The 15612-nt window shown below is 40.8% G+C and overlaps 1 protein-coding gene across 1 annotated transcript in view; it reads left to right on the forward strand.

Moving 5' to 3' along the window:
- Positions 1–6727: 6727 nt before the first annotated feature.
- Positions 6728–15612, forward strand: part of ncalda (neurocalcin delta a) — an 88002-nt gene continuing 79117 nt past the window's right edge. Inside the window, exon 1 of the mRNA XM_079837548.1 lies at positions 6728–6899. The gene's annotated coding sequence lies outside the window, so the exon portion shown is untranslated. The remainder of the gene's footprint in view (positions 6900–15612) is intronic.

The following is a 15612-nucleotide window of genomic DNA, read 5'->3' on the forward strand; positions in this document are numbered from 1 at the left end:
TTCATTTACTTTATTAAAGCTGTTGAATGTTCGCCGGTTCCCGCCTCCTTCTTCCCACATGAACAAACTGCGTTACATTGGTGCCGAAGCCCGGGAGGAAGGAGGGACATGCTGTCGAAGAGCCCTCGCTGCTGAGGGGGATCACGGTGCTGAGGTATTCGGGCAACGCGGAAGAGAGAAGACCGCGAGAGCTCGCTGCCGTGCCCCTGGGTCGAGGTGGGGTGGCTGCCATCCGAGAGGGCGCGGAGGAGTCGCTAGCGCTTGCCCTGAGCCGGAGCCTGCTGCCGTCCGCCATGTTGGGGAGGAGCAGGGAGCGCGGGACTGGGACTCGTTGCCGGCTGCCCTCAGTAGGAGGAGCCACCGCCGGCCGCCAGAGGGCGGAGGAGGATCGAGCCGTCCACCGAGCGTCCAGTACCATCGCATGGCACTGCGAGGAAGCGCCTCTTGGCTGGCTGAGGACTGAGCGGCAGTGTGTCCGGGAACCGGACCAATTTATTTATTTTTTCTTCTTTTCTCCTCTCTCCACACTCTCGTCTTTGTCGCTCCACGTGCTCCCGGCTCCGTTCTCTCACCTCGTTGTCCTTACCCCCAGGTGCCGCGGCCGCCGTGATCGCCCCCCCGGGGGAGGGGGGGAGGGGGTGAGTAGAGCACAGGCTTGGGAGTACCCCCCAGCCTGCGAAGGGCGTTGGGGGTATGTGGTGAGCAGCGAGGCTGAGGGGCCGTGAGAACGGGACGAGGCTGCGGTCATTAGTGATGATAAGCGCCAGCTGCGTGCCGTCGGCCTCGTGTCTCACGGAGGAGTGACGGGAGTATAAAGGAGGAGAGACGACAGTGAAGGACGAGAGAGGACCAGGCCTGGGGCCCGTTCTTCGTACCTCGCTTAATACATCTAAGATGATTTGACAGATTCCAGATCTTTTAATCGTGATAACTGATCTATGGCTAATTTGGTTCTTCAAACGAATTTGCGGATTGGATTAAAATATCTGGATTTAATGATCTAAGATCACTGCGCGTTCTTGTGTTCCCTGAAGAGGGCAGACGCATCGATACTCGAAACCACGATCAGCAATGCAGCGATTGGCTGGCGTCAAGACAGCAACGTAATGACATCATATAATTAAAAAGCCACCTGGCAAAAAACTTGACAAATTACACAAAAAAAACCCACGAATTTCTGAACCTTTATAAGGAAACAGCCAAACGACCAAACCAACATAAAAGTTATAATAGATAAATGATAAATATTTTTTTTTAACATGATTACCAATTATTTATATTCACGATTTTATACAGTATTTAAGCAGATTTGTAACATGACAGTATTCAAGTTTCTTATGGGTCAAGATCAAATTATCCTCTCTTGCGCTGCATCAAGCCACTCCCATAATATCCATGATCACTTAATGCACGGCTCAGATTAACTGTACAACATGTGTGTAAACCAATAAAAATAAAATTATATAAAGTAATTATTCCATCACAAATAAATCACTCAATCAAGTGGCTGTGTCTATATTATTATATACAACATTATAATATTATATACATTCTCATATACATATACAATATAAAATTTTTATATTATTATTATTTAAAATTATTATTATTGCCCCAGGTTCAGTAATGAACTCTTGTAATAAAGTAGCAGTGGCTGGGACAGATTTTAAGTATCACCTCAAGATGCAATCTAATCCTGTTTACGTGAGATAAGCCTGCTCATTAGCAGGTTTAAGCTTACGGACCTGTTACTATGACAGCAAGTCAAGGATGAGCTTCGAAGAACCAAACAATCCGAGATCATGTCAAATCGTCAACAATCAAATCCAGCTAACTGAGTTAGCGAGGTACGAAGAACGGGCCCCTGGACTTTAAGTTGTGTTTTATTTATGTTTTGTTTATGTATGTGTACGGCAGTCGTCCGTGAGGGGCTGCCGCTTTTACTTTCACTTTGTGTTCATTTATTTGATTAAAGTTTGTTGTTTATTGTTTGCCGGTTCCCGCCATCTTCTTCCCACACGAACAAACTGCGTTACACTGAAGGTCTGGTCCCGAAGCACCACAGTGAGTCTGACCAGGTGTGTGAGCCGACAACATCGTCCATCGCCGTGGGATTTTTAGTAGAGATCAAGGGAATGGATTGGAGCCCCGCCCACTCTCCCGCCACTGTGAGTGAGATTCTGTTGGATTCTATGGACAGTTGCTTTATATTTGGAGAGGATAATGCCCTGCTCTCTCTGATCCCACCCGACTCAGATTCTTCCTCTTTAGAATTCTGCTGTCTGCTGTCCCCCATCAGCATTCCTCCTCAGCCTTCTCTCATTGGCATGGATCCACCTCGGGCCTTTTGTGAGGCAGATACTCCTGGGCATGTGGATCCCCTGGTTCCGACTCCGGTCACTGATCCCGTCGCTCCATCTCGGCTTGTCACCCTGACTCATCTGTCTTGGCTCCTCTCTGCCTTGGCTCCACCAGGAACCATCTGGCTTATAGCTCCATCAGGCTCTCTCAGACCACTGACTCCACCTCGGTCAAATCTCCCCCATCCTGCCCCACAGCCCATCGGTATCTCGGTTCCACCTCTGGGGGTCGTCGATGCAGCTCCGTCGCGGCCTCCAAAGCCTTCTGAGTCATCCACTTCTATCTGCTCTCCATCTGCGCATGGGCTCTACCACCATCGGCTATGTCATCACCAATCGTCGCCATATCCTCCATCCTTCGTAGCCGCCGTGGATTTCCTTCCTGACTGTACGCTGGGATTCCACCTGGCACCTCAAACCTTCTACACCACCCTAGTTTCTTCTGTTGTCAGCTCTCCTAGGTTCCTGTCCTCCACCAGAGCCTCCTCCTTCCTCTGTCAGCACAAGGTCGCGCCTTTCCGGGAAGGAGCGTCACGTTTCTGTTATGTTTGGATGTTGTTTGCTGTTTTTCCGCCTGAGTTTGTTACCATTGTTACTGATTTGATTTCATCATTCTGATCGGCATCCATTTTGCAAACCGCTGGTCCAATGTGGCTAAAGCGTAATGAAGCGTCATGCTGCGTTCACACCGAACGGGAAGAGAGTGTCTGCGAATGACGCGGATTGGACGCGAATTGAGCATCTTGCGCGGTACGCGCGAGTGGTGCTTTTTGTGCATTCCCGCGTTTGAAGCGATTCGCGTCTGACGCCCGAGTTGAAAAATCGGAACTTTGGCGTCAATTCGCGTCGCGTTAACCAATCAGGAGCCTGCTTGCTGCTGTCACGTGGTAAAGTGACGTGATGAGAAACCCTGCATAATTTAAAAATACTACTGTGTTACAAAATTTTGTTTTAAGACTTTTTCAGGTGAGAATGTAGTTGTTTAAAGCTCAAATCTGTGGTTTATTTATAAAGAGAGCGCCTATTTAAAAAAAAATAATCTTGTGTTTTTGGAGTTGTGAGATCCAGGCAATCACCGGGCACTCAGCGCTCATTAACCCGGCGAGAGCAGCCTTTCCTCGGCCAGTCCTTCTAACGTTTGCCGCTGGCTCTGATGTCCTGTAGTGGTTTGTCTTGTGTGGATCTAACGGGCGATCTTTGGTGTCATGAATCTATACTTTGTTGTCTGCCTAATCATTTTGACTGAGGGGAAAGAGAAGTTTCATAACTTTATTTTTTAAGGATATTTAAATATACGTGCAGTGAAGATAATGTAGGAGTTGCCTGGACCACATTTGTGTGGCCATTAATGTTTAATATATATTTTTAATGAACATGAAAAGAGGCAGAGTGGTGTTTTATGAAATATTTCTCCTGGAGCGCCTTGAACACGCGTCTATTTCGCTTCAAACGCTCAATTTATAAGCGCGTCCAATTCGCTGTGGACGCGCGAATGGATTCAAAATGTTCAAGCATCCAACTAGACGCGGTAGACGCGATTTTGATGATCTATTCGCGTTTGGTGTGAACGCAGCATAATAAATCCATTCATTAATACTGGAGCTACTAGTTTGCTAAGTATCAAATAATTATTAAACAGCAAGCACAAACTGCAAAAGCGGCAGCCCTTCTGGAACACTCAGGCCTGGTTTCACAGACAGGGCATATATTAGGCCAGGATTAGACCTTAGTTCAATTAGGACATTTAAGTAGCTTTTATAAATGTGCATTAGAAAGAAAAGAAAAACATTACTGGTGTGCATCTTGAGACAAAACATTGGCTCTGACATGTTTTAAGATTTGTCAGTGCAAGTTTATTTCAGTTAACAGTTCAAAAATGCATTTTAGTCTGGGACTAGGCTTAAGCCTTGTCTGTGAAACCAGAGGTCAGTGTCCAAATTCACTTTTCCTTCTCTCCCTCAATTGAACCATATTAGTGGACGAATGTAGGGAATAGTGATTTGGAACCACTTACTAAATGACTCTAGACTCGACATGGACGTCAACTGTATGATTCGACAATGACTTTATAAAAACGGTATTATTATTATTCAAATCACTGCGACATCAATTGATAAACAACATGCAAGCTGCACAAGCAGGTAGAAGAGATTCACCCAAGAATCAAGATCGTTTCTTGGGCCTATAAACACTTCGAAATTGACCATATTCATTAAAGGAGATTTGGTGTAGGCTGCGCAATTTGCAAAGGATATCAGACATGACTATTACAACCGCGAACTTCATTCTTCACTTCAAAAAGGAAAGGTATAAGCTAACCTGTTTGTAATAATTAATATGACTAATAGATTGAATATCGAGCAAAACGGAAAGCTTCTTTATACAAAAATAAAGTTTTCAAATGTAGCTTAAAGGGTTAGTTCACCCAAAAATGAAAATAATGTCATGTATTACTCACCCTTATGCCATTCCACACCTATAAGACCTCATCTTCGGAACACAAATGAAGATATTTTTGTTGAAATCCGAAGGCTCAGTGAGGCCTCTGAAACTGCTGACTTTGGCGCTCCGAACTGCTGATTCGGTATGCTCCATAGCTTCATGAAGCAGTATTTTGAAATCGGTTATCACTATATAAGTCGTTATTTCGTTTTTTTTGTCGCACCAAAAATATTCTCGTCGCTTTATAATATTAATATTGAATTAATATTGATTAATATTGTGTGTTTCTAATTTATTGAGGTGCACTTGTGGAACTGTATCAATAACAACACGTTAGCCGAGCAGTAACGTGAATGACTGATGGAACATTAAAGCTTGCCAAGCAAATCTTGCTCCATCCTTCATCTTTACTCAAAGTAGTAAGAATGACAGACAATCTACATTAATAGACACAGTAGGTAATAGTGGTTTGCAGTAGTATTTCAGTAAGACAGCAATAATGTGAGTTAGCCGGTTAGACAGATACTTACACAATATGAAACACATTGTAGAGCACAGCGTCTTCTCGACAGGATGCTATCCAGAATCCACAGGAATCAGCTGCGGACCGGTGTTTGAGGTGGTTCAAGTTTCCCCTGGTGTCTGCGCGCGCAACAAGTGGACGGGCAATATGCTAATGTTTCGTCTTGACGTCACAACAAACAGGCTTGGGATCACTGATATGATTATCTATATTCTCTATATAGGTCAGTGCTTGGGGATTCGTTTGAAAAACGATTCATTTAATTGACTCAGAGTCGACTCTTACATTTGAGAGACAATACATTTATATACGGCGCACTTTCAGATTTAAAACTTTGCAGGATGTTTTCATTCACTTATATGTTACACACTACATGAAAGATAATTTTCAAAAATCCATAATAGGGGCACTTTAACACAGCAAACTGGGCTTTTGAACGAATCAGTTCAGTGATTCAACGAGATTCACGAACACCACATACTTCGTTCCTGAATGAATCAGCTGTTTCAAATGAATTCATACTTCTGACTCACTCAGTTTCATAATTGAACGTCTAACTAATTTCAAACGTAATTTAATATTTGTAAATATATATATATATATATATATATATATATATATATATATATATATATATATATATATATATATATATATATATATATATATATATATATATATATATATATATATATAGATATATATTCAGATCATTACTTTTGCAATTGTAATTGCATTTATATTACCTCTAAGAGACATTTTAAAGGGTGGAAAATAACGACCCTTAATGGTAATGGTAATACCCCCCAATCTGTCAATGCCCGTAATAATATCATCGAAAATATAAACAACGTTAAAATTTACGATAAAACTAATAGTTCATGCAAGATTTTTCTTATAATTTTGTCAGCCTATAATTAATTAACATGCAACATAACCTATAATGCAGGAGTTGCTCTTAAAAAATGAAAATGTAGTAAACTACACAGCGGTGAATGTTTGATAAATGTTATTGTAACACTAGGCACCACTAGATGTCAGTAAATTCAAAGATTTAAGAATATTTTCCCCATGACGTCTGATTATTGCCATTTGGGTAAAATATAGTTATATATACGAAACATGCATAAGGTCAAATCAGACGGTTTCGTTTTACAAACTGCATATTTAATCTATGTTATCGTATTTAATATTAACAAATATATAAATTAATATAAACTTACTAAAAATCCAACACGTGGATTTGATGCCTATATTGAGACTGTTATGGGAAATCTAAAAACGTATCCTATTTGAAAACAAAATCTCGGCGAAGATGAAAAGACCTCCATAATGTCTAAGAATAAAATCCTCAAGCCTGTTGATACTCCTATGAGCTGCAGCCGCGAGGAAGGCGTGCCGCGCGGATGACGTCAGCAAACATTTCTCGTGCCACATTCCCCAAACGGCGCGAGGGCAACCGTTTTCGGTTTATTTTCTCCACAGTTCTCGTTTTGTTCTCTGCTGTTGCACTGGACCCTACAGCTGATTTTGTTTTAAGGCTTCCTCCAGCTGTCTGCAGAAAGTTTGTTACCGTGAGTCTATTGTTCTTGCCTTCCTAAACTTTTCTTCAAGTTTGCCGCTGTTCGTCGTCTTGTCTTTTCTGTGTGTGTTTTGTTGTTCAAATCATCACTCTTGTTCGTCGCCTATGATAAACAATGTGAAAGCAGCTCAAGTGCCTGGCTAACAACAAACAGAGTTTCTTGTCATCAATAACCGATAACGTCGTGTGTGTTTTTAAAGAGAATTCGTTCTGTTTTGCGCTGACACAGTGTGTGCTAACGTTAGTTAGCTTGATAGTAGGAAGTCTCCTCAAACCTCAACATATTAATTAAGGTCTCTTGAACACTAAACCAAAGAGGAACTCGTTATAATCTGTTAAACTGCTATTCCAGCTCGTGATGCGAAATATTTAGACTGGCTTCTGAAGAAAACGAGTATGTCATGTAATGTATTACCGTTAGGCGTTAACATGAGGAGACGATCCTCAGTGTTTTGATGGCGTACGTAACTCTCGAAAACATCAAGACTTGAGCAGTCCACGGAAAACTGCTGATGTTTCCTTATTTCAATGTTTCAATAAATTATTGTAGACACGTTATGAGTGAAGAGTCTCTTGATTGTGTGTTGCATCATTGAGGACTTCCAGATCTCTAAATGCATTGCCATCCTTTAGAACGTGTGAGGTTTGACATTAAAATAGCGTTTCATTTTTAAATCTGTCAAGTGTCATGAACTGTAAGAGTCAATGTTTTTGTCTTGGTGTGAAGTTTTGATTATGAAAACCCTATCTATCTATAACCATCTCAGTCGTATTGGACTCTTGGTGATTCAATGGCCATCTCTTGCCATACGTTTTTTTTAGGGGTAGGTTGTCAGGTTTTCCCCCAACTTTCCCCATGACCTTTCACCTATGCTGCATGTTTTTGGATTGTGGGGGAAACCGGAGCACTGAAGGAAAGCCATGGCATGCAGGCATGGGGAGAACATGCAAACTCCACACAGAAAGGCATTAGCCGGGGTCCTTTTCTTGGCACTTAATGTGATTCATATTTGATCGATTTATTGTCATACTGAAGAAATCCTTTTGAAATGGCTATATATCTTTGCTAATGTTTTGGACTGGTTAGAATGCTTCTTATTGAACTTCTGTCTTTTAATGAGTCCATCCATGCCCATTACTTTTCCCCAAAAAGATGAAGTCCTTTGGTCTGTGTACTCTCATGACTGCGGTTGATGAGCCCAGATCTGCCTCCTCCCTCATTCTCCTGCTAATGCAGACCAGATGGAAATTAGAGCCACTGATGCAAGCCAAGTGATAACACTCACAACCGTGTGTTCCCATGCCAAACCCCCCCCCCCCCCCCCAAACAAACACACGCACGTCTGTGCTATCTGTTGGCCAGTTTTGCTAATGCATATAATTTACTGTGAAGGAGGGAGTTGGCATACAGCAGCCAAGACGGCTGATCGTCCTGCTGTCACTTTGCATGAAGGAGATCCACTTAGAACATGCATAATGTTGTGGAGGTGTTTCAACCTCACAGGCCTTGAAGCTCAGTAGCATTATGGGTTGTCACCCGACACAAGCAGGTTGGCATGCGTGACAGGGCCAATTGTGGTCAAGGATATGTAAATATGTGGTCTATCAAATTGATGCTAGCTTACTTTTTCCCAAGGTGCACAACATGCTCTCCTAATTAAAAGGGGTCATGAACTCGATCTTTTAATTTATTTTTTACTGTTGTCTGAGGTAGGGCTGGGCGATATGGCCAAAGAAAATATCTCGATTAAAAAAATGTCATATCAGTCGATATTATTTTGATAAATGGCAAATATTTCTTTCTTTCAAATTTAAAGGCAGATTTTTGCCCCTTAGTGAAAGTTGTAGAAACCAGACTGTTAATTGTGGTTTTAAACTGCTCTTTATTGTCAGAACATGACAAACACTTCATGTTTTTGAATTCCTTTTCCAGTAATTTTTCCTTAACAAATAATTATTTTTATAGAAAAAATGCTTGTTGCCTGACTTTGGCATATACATCTTCGGCACAGTTTGCAGTGCAGGCTGCAGTATTATTAATAATATTACATTATTTTTAGAAATGCACATTTGACAGCGAGTTGACAATACAGGTAATGAGTGGAGAACTGGGGTCTGTTCTTCTTACCTCGCTTAATACATCTGAGATGATTTGACAGATCCCAGATCTTTTAATCGTGATAACTGATGTCTGGCTAATTTGGTTCTTCAAACGAATTTGTGGATTGGATTAAAATATCTGGATTAAATGATCTAAGGTTACTGTGCGTTCTTGTGTTCCCTGAAGAGGGCAGATGCATCGATACTCGAAACCGCGATTGGCTGGTGTCAAGACAGCAACGTAATGACATCATGCCTAATTAAAAAAGCCACCTGGCAAAAAACTTGACAAATTACACAAAAAACACCCCACTAATTTCTGGATCTTTATAAGGAAACCAACATAAAAGTTATAATAGATAAATGATATAAAAAAAGATGATTACCAATTATTTATATTCACAATTTTATCGTATTTGTACACCTTTACATTTTTGTTTCAATGTTGTAATTAGCAATTCATTTAATTTTTAAGTTAATTTGAAGCAGATTTGTTACGTGACAGTATTAAAGTGTCTGTAGTAGGCTATATACACTCACCTAAAGGATTATTAGGAACACCTGTTCAATTTCTCATTAATCTAATCAACCAATCACATGGCAGTTGCTTCAATGCATTTAGGGGTGTGGTCCTGGTCAAGACAATCTCCTGAACTCCAAACTGAATGTCAGAATGGGAAAGAAAGGTGATTTAAGCAATTTTGAGCGTGGCATGGTTGTTGGTGCCAGACGGGCTGGTCTGAGTATTTCACAATCTGCTCAGTTACTGGGATTTTCACGCACAACCATTTCTAGGGTTTACAAAGAATGGTGTGAAAAGGGAAAAACATCCAGTATGCGGCAGTCCTGTGGGCGAAAATGCCTTGTTGATGCTAGAGGTCAGAGGAGAATGGGCCGACTGATTAAAGCTGATAGAAGAGCAACTTTGACTGAAATAACCACTCGTTACAACCGAGGTATGCAGCAAAGCATTTGTGAAGCCACAACACGCACAACCTCGAGGCGGATGGGCTACAACAGCAGAAGACCCCACCGGGTACTAGGGCTGGGACGGTATTAGGGATGGGCAACAGTGGTCGAGTAATCGAGTACTCGAACGTGACAGCGATCATCGATCATGAAAACGATGATCGCCCTGAAAAAAAAATTTGTCTCTTTTTTTTTTTATTGGTTATTGCGTCGTTTTGCGCAGTACCGGAGGTCTGATTGGTTAGCGTTATACAGCCTCCAGACCGCGGCAAAATAAAGTGAAACTGAGGCACTGCAGTGATGTCTGGAATCAGTGATCATTGAATGGTTAGTGCAAGATGTGCAGCGCCAATCTGTCACAGCCTACATAGCATTATAATGAGAACACCGTGGAAAATGCTGTAAATTATCTGTGCTCAGTTCCCCGTGTATCAGCTGATCCACAGAGAAACTAGCGAGAACACTCAGACTAGCGAGTGTGTGCATTCGCGTCCTTTTCTGCAGATGCAGAAGATTACCTTTATGTTGTCTATTTGATTAATCTAATATAAAACGCGTTTGGTTGAGCTAGAAAAGCGCTGCCGTTATACCGGCTGTTCATTCTCTTCAGTTTCAGCTCAAATGCATTAATGCTCGATCGCGATGGTTTAGAGACAGATATTCTTTTTAGATAGGCTATTTCTTTCTCAGAATCATTGACATTAGTAATGGAGCAGTGCTATACTGTAGGGATGGGTCGCGATTTTCGAATATTCGATTAGTTATTTAATTATAGAATATCGAATAGTATGTGCGATTATCGTCCAAAAAAAATCCCCATGTTGTCGGTGCTGATGTGGTGCTGACGCGTTCATGTAACCAGAGGCGCTGCCAATAACGCACCTAAAAGCTGCCAGTCAGCTCTCAGGGTGTTTTATACTGGACACGTTTGCTGCGGTCCGAGTCTGATTCTTCCCTCCGCCTCCGCAGTGTTGGTCTGGTTTCACACTCAACTTGAACCCTGGTGCGTTTGCGTTCATCTTACGTCATCACAGACGTGCACGGGCGTGATAGAAAACAGAACGCGGGTCAATATGGGCTTTTTTCAATTAATTTGGTGCTATTATGTGTAGCTGAGTAAACGACACTTGGGTTTACCGTATGTGTGTCGCTTGAAGGCGGCTTTGCTGCTTGCAAACAGACTCTTTTGAGGAGACGTGAATTGCCATTAATTTGCTGCCCTGATTGCACTCTATGCGCTAATACACTGCAGGCTCGCTCTCGCGATCGCATCTCAGCTAAATCATCAACACTATCATCTCTTACGTGTATTTTATTGAACTAATGACATTGTAATCGGCTAAAACGCATGCGCTGGTTACTACCCGAGTGTTTGCACATTCACGTGAATCACGGCTCAGCTCCGAGAGCAACCGAACTCCGGTTGTGTGTTCTCGGGTTCGGTACCTCAGTGCACACCAAGCTCTGTAGGTAAGCTTTCACATTAGCAATTTTTAATGCTAACCGTGCCCCATTCCGAACTAAAATGCCAGAGTTAAAACGCCCTGAGACAACAGAAGAATAACACATCGTCTCACGCGCACGCTGTAGACTTGTGGCATTTATCAGGTAACTTGGGGCGATGTCACATTACAGTCATATGTTTTTCAGCATGTTACAATAAATATATGGCTTGAGTTGATATAGCCTATTCCCTAATGAATTAAACAGTTTGTTATCCTACAGATTGAGAGCGTGAATGGTCTCTCTCCCTCTCTCTCTGTTTATACGCGTGTAGCCTTTACATGCGTGCATGCGGGGGAGGAGTTGCGATTTTCGAATAAAAATCGAATAATTCCCAGCGATCGTCGAATATAATTTTTGCTTGAAATGCCCATCCCTACTATACTGTTCTCGTATTTTTTAACACTAGACCTAGTTTATTTAAAGTTGTTTTTCGTTATGAGTTTGAAAACGTGCAGTGATGTCTGTAAACGCTTAGATCATGAATAATAAAATTAAGTGCATGATGTGCAGAGTCAATCTGTCAAAGCATTATAATGAGAACACTATTTTAATAAAATGTTGCTTCTGTGTGCTTTCGTTGTCCGTGTATCAGCGTTGTTAAAGGAAGAGCGCATTCACAATGTTCCGTTACACACCATAGCCTGTAAAATCTAGCACGCTGAAGTTCACGAGCGCATTCACGTCCTTTTGTGTTGATTTATGTCGTAATATGTTCCTATTAATCTTCATATTAATATTGATATAGGGTGCGTTTGGTTGAGTTTATTAACCAGCTAGCAAGCTCTGCAGGGTGGTGTTATTTCACAGTTTCAGCTCAAAGGCAATGCTCGATATTACTGACTTGGTTATTTGAGACGGTCATTTTATAAAGATGTTTCTTTTTCAAAGACATTAATGCATCATAATCAAGCAGTTATTTTTTTGTTTTATATGTTCATGTTTTCATATACCTGTTTTCATGTCACGTTTGTATTTGTCAACAACCATTTTCATAACAGTTTTCATTATCTCAATGACGGACATGCCCCGCCCCCTGCACATGCCCCGCCCTCGAGTACTCGTTTTTGAGACCTATCGATGATCGAAATGAGAAATTGACAAAAATGCCCATCCCTAGACGGTATGGATTTTTTTCTTACCGCGGTTGAAAAGCAAGAAATTCCCGCGGTTCAGCGGTAGACCGCTTTAAATGGCTCCCGCTGGACTTTCGCGCACAGCCGCACACGCACACCCCAGCGCAGGCAATTGAACATAATAAGGAACATGTTTATTTTACATTTGTTTTTTCACGTTTAGAACAGGAACAATTAGAACAGAAATGGAATGATATCTGAAAAAAAAAGTGCTGGCAAAACGAAATAGACTAGGCTATGGTTTACATCCCAGCCTTCATATTTTTTCCTGAGAGAGCAGATCAGATCACGACTGAGAGATTTGATGATGGAACAGCATAAACAAAGACAAACAAACATTTTTATTTATCGATATTGATCAGTAATATATATTTATTTGTTTATTTATTTCCCATATTTTTACTTTCAGATTACAGTCGTCGTCATTAAACAATCACTTAAACTATAACGACTTTTGCGCACACCCGCCCATATAATAGCCTATAGCCTAATATATTATTTATATTTATAGTATTTATATTTTTATATTACATATTTTAAAATATTCAGGCTATTAATTTACATTTAGCTACAATTTACACCTCGTGTGCGCTTTTGTCTCCGTGGTTAATGAAGAATAACGAAGGCTCAAGGCTATTTAATTTAACAAAGTGTAGTCACTCGCTGCTCACACTACCTTGATTGTATATTATGCTACTTTTATTATTTATATTTATTTTTTATATTTTATAACATTTACATATTTATATTATTTTACATATCTCGTGTGGTGTGCGCTTTTGTCTCAGTGGTTCAAGGCTATTTAACGAAGACTTTTTAGGCTAATTTAACAAGGCTATTTAGGCTAATGATTGTATATCACATACATATGCATTATTTATATTTATGTTATTTATATTACATAAATAATTTTTACATATTATATTATTATATTAGGCCTATTTTTACATATTTATATTAATTTATATATAGGCTATATGCCTCTCGTGTGCGCTTTTGTCTCAGTGGTGCTATTTAACGAAGGCTATTTAATTTTACAAAGTGTCGCTGCTCACACTACCGTGATTGTATAGCCTATTACTTATTATTTATATTTCATATTTTTACATATTCATATTAATTTATATATCTCGTGTGCGCTTTTGTCTCAGTGGTTCAAATATTTAACGAAGGCTATTTAATTTAACAAAGTGTCGCACACTACTGTGCTTGTAAGCCTGCCAGACGGATATCTTTTTCGATAGCCTTTTAATGAAATTGGAATTTCAGAATCGCATAGCCAACTTATATTTAATTGCCTACAATAGATTATTTATTGATTATATTGAATGAAATTTCGCAGGCTCCGCTTATTTGTAGTCAATCTTTCCCAAACAGAGTTGGAAGAGAGTTAAAACTTACCAGTACTAAGGAGGGCTGAGGCAGGTCCAGCTCAGTTTCTTTCTGAAGCCGTTTTTTTTTTTTTTGCCAGCTATGGGAGAAATCGGTCAGCGTTCGGCACAAACCCATGGCCCGGGCGGTGCGTTCTTTTTCTGCTTTCATGACTTCTATCTACCTACCCGCTATTGTCAGCTGCGCAACCATGTGAGAGAATTGTGTTAAGCACGTGCAATTAAAAACTGAGGTCCTGCTTATGCGCCTGTATTTTATGCTTTAGTAAAATTAAATTCAAATTATAGGCTAAAAGACATTACACAGGTACAAATGGAATTTTATAATGGAACGTTGCGCTCCCAACTCGCGAAAGGTCGGATTTGCTCCATCTTTTGTTATGTTTAGAAAACCTTGAATCCATATAAGACACACATGTCATTAGACACAATCCATGTCATTAGAATCAATGAATCCATGGAATTAGACACAACGTGCACACATGGGCAGGGCAATGTTTTTTTTATTTTTTATTTTTATTTTTATTTTTTTGCGGTGATGGCGGTGACGATCTCAGACCCGCGGTAGGCGTCACGTGACCGCGGTATTGCGGTAATGCGGTAATGCGGTAACCGTCCCAGCCCTACCGGGTACCACTCATCTCCACTACAAATAGGGAAAAGAGGCTACAATTTGCACGAGCTCACCAAAATTGGACAGTTGAAGACTGGAAAAATGTTGCCTGGTCTGATGAGTCTCGATTTCTGTTGAGACATTCATATGGTAGAGTCAGAATTTGGCGTAAACAGAATGAGAACATGGATCCATCATGCCTTGTTACCACTGTGCAGGCTGGTGGTGGTGGTGTAATGGTGTGGGGGATGTTTTCTTTGCACACTTTAGGCCCCTTAGTGCCAATTGGGCATTGTTTAAATGCCACGGCCTACCTGAGAATTGTTTCTGACCATGTCCATCCCTTTATTACCACCATGTACCCATCCTCTGATGGCTATTTCCAGCAGGATAATGCACCATGTCATGAAGCTCGAATCATTTCAAATTGGTTTCTTGAACATGACAATGAGTTCACTGTAGGGCTGTCAAAATTGCTCAAAAATGACGTTCGAATATTCCCTCTAAAAAAAGCACGAATATTCGAACTATTCGAACATCTGGTTGCGCATTTTATCAATGACGCGCATTACGTCAATAACAGGACAAATGAATACAAAGACACATAACTACTTATATAGGTAGTCTATTTAAGTTTAAACATTTGACAACGTATTACCTACACAAAAACAAGTAAATCAACTAATGGCTAAAGACCGCAGACCTCACTCTCTCTCTCGCCCTCACCCTCTCTGCGCATAACGGTTTAAATGAACACAAACACATTTTGAGAGCTGATCATGCAAATGATCGAGTTTTGTGCAAGCAATTTAAGGTCGCGACTCTTGTCCCAAATATAGCAGGCTTCATTCAGTGATTGAAACAAATATTAATATAAGTTTTACAGCATATTATTGAACGCTCCGAGCGAGCTGTGCTGTGGTAAACATGGAACGTTGCCTTGACATGAAACGGTAAATAATCTAACCAGTGGAAGCAGTGCATTTATCCTTC

This window comes from Gobio gobio (genome assembly GCF_949357685.1).
Source record: "Gobio gobio genome assembly, chromosome: 15".
NCBI classification, from domain to species: Eukaryota; Metazoa; Chordata; class Actinopteri; order Cypriniformes; family Gobionidae; genus Gobio; species Gobio gobio.